The following is a 2,500-nucleotide window of genomic DNA, read 5'->3' as shown; positions in this document are numbered from 1 at the left end:
GATGCAAAGTCCAGACTACCATGGTCTAACCCTATCCACAGAGCAGAGGTCCAAGGGGGTCCGAGGGGGCCCGAGGGGATTTAAGGGGCTCCAAGGGGGCCCGAGGGGGTCCATGACCCAAACACACCACATCATCCAATCCAATGGGATGAACAGTTTGTCCTGTGTGTGTTTCAGGTTCATTTATTCCATGAAGTGAAGACCCCAAGGGTTTGGAGGACGGCAGGGCCCCTTCCCCTAAACCCTCTAAACCGGACCACCGCTGACCAACAGATCTGACCGACCAGGAAGTCAAAGCTGGCTCTGAGCTGGTCATGTGACATCAGGAAATGGACTCATGGGTAAAAACGCTTTGACCTCACATCACTATCACACATCCACAAACAGACACATAACGATAACATCCAGACAAGATTAAATTTAATTTCAGTTTTAATGAGTGAAAATGTGTCATACGGATGGTTAAGTGAACTAACCCTGAACCCAGCCCCTAAAACCTGAACCCAGCCCTTAAAACCTGAACCCAGCCCCTAAACCCTGAACCCAGCCCCTAAACCCTGAACCCAGACCCTAAACCCTGAACCCAGCCCCTAAACCCTGAACCCAGCCCCTAAAACCTGAACCCAGCCCCTAAACCCTGAACCCAGCCCCTAAACCCTGAACCCAACCCCTAAACCCTGAACCCAGACCCTAAACCCTGAACCCAGACCCTAAACCCTGAACCCAGCACCTAAACCCTGAACCCAACCCATAAACCCTGAACCCAACCCCTAAACCCTGAACCCAACCCCTAAACCCTGACCCAGCCCCTAAACCCTGAACCCAGCCCCTAACCCTGAACCCAACCCCTAAACCCTGAACCCAGCCCCTAAAACCTGAACCCAGCCCCTAACCCTGAACCCAGCCCTAAACCCTGAACCCAGACCCTAAACCCTGAACCCAGACCCTAACCCTGAACCCAGCACCTAAACCCTGAACCCAACCCATAACCCTGAACCAACCCCTAAACCCTGAACCCAACCCCTAAACCCTGAACCCAGCCCCTAAAACCTGAACCCAGCCCCTAAACCCTGAACCCAACCCCTAAACCCTGAACCCAGCCCTAAAACCTGAACCCAGCCCCTAAACCCTGAACCCAGCCCCTAAACCCTGAACCCAGCCCCTAAACCCTAACCCTAACCCTAAACCCTGAACCAAACCCCTAACCATTAAACCTAACCTCTAACCCCTTAGTCCACATGTGTGAGAAGCTACACGGATCCATTCCTTTGGGACCAGAACTCCACCCATGACACCAGTGTCTGTAGAACTAACTCCACCCATGACACCAGTATCTGCAGAACTAACTCCACCCATGACACCAGTATCTGCAGAACTAACTCCACCCATGACACCAGTATCTGCAGAACTAACTCCACCCATGACACCAGTATCTGTAGAACTAACTCCACCCATGACACCAGTATCTGTAGAACTAACTCCACCCATGACACCAGTATCTGTAGAACTAACTCCACTCATGACACCAGTATCTGTAGAACTAACTCCACCCATGACACCAGTATCTGCAGAACTAACTCCACCCATGACACCAGTATCTGTAGAACTAACTCCACCCATGACACCAGTATCTGTAGAACTAACTCCACCCATGACACCAGTATCTGCAGAACTAACTCCACCCATGACACCAGTATCTGTAGAACTAACTCCACCCATGACACCAGTATCTGCAGAACTAACTCCACCCATGACACCAGTATCTGCAGAACTTACTCCACCCATGACACCAGTATCTGTAGAACTAACTCCACCCATGACACCAGTATCTGCAGAACTAACTCCACCCATGACACCAGTATCTGCAGAACTAACTCCACCCATGACACCAGTATATGTAGAACTAACTCCACCTATGACACCAGTATCTGCAGAAGTAACTCCACCCATGACACTAGTGTGACCAGAACTAACTCCACCCATGACACCAGTATCTGTAGAACTAACTCCATCCATGACACCAGTATCTGTAGAACTAACTCCACCCATGACACCAGTATCTGTAGAACTAACTCCACCCATGACACCAGTATCTGTAGAACTAACTCCATCCATGACACCAGTATCTGCAGAACTAACTCCACCCATGACACCAGTATATGTAGAACTAACTCCACCCATGACACCAGTATCTGCAGAACTAACTCCACCCATGACACCAGTATCTGCAGAACTAACTCCATCCATGACACCAGTATCTGTAGAACTAACTCCACCCATGACACCAGTATCTGCAGAACTAACTCCATCCATGACACCGGTATCTGCAGAACTAACTCCACCCATGACACCAGTATCTGCAGAACTAACTCCACCCATGACACCAGTATCTGTAGAACTAACTCCACCCATGACACCAGTATCTGCAGAACTAACTCCACCCATGACACCAGTATCTGTAGAACTAACTCCACCCATGACACCAGTATCTGCAGAACTA

General features: G+C 49.9%; 1 protein-coding gene across 1 annotated transcript in view; it reads right to left on the bottom strand.

The window, feature by feature from the left end:
* Window positions 1–2,500, bottom strand: part of LOC115415944 (collagen alpha-1(I) chain-like) — a 39,577-nt gene that overhangs the window by 28,331 nt on the left and 8,746 nt on the right.

The sequence above is a fragment of the Sphaeramia orbicularis genome, unplaced genomic scaffold (assembly GCF_902148855.1).
Source record: "Sphaeramia orbicularis unplaced genomic scaffold, fSphaOr1.1, whole genome shotgun sequence".
Taxonomy (NCBI): domain Eukaryota; kingdom Metazoa; phylum Chordata; class Actinopteri; order Kurtiformes; family Apogonidae; genus Sphaeramia; species Sphaeramia orbicularis.
The sequence above is the reverse complement of the archived record's forward strand: the minus strand, read 5'-3'. Positions and strand labels throughout refer to the sequence as shown.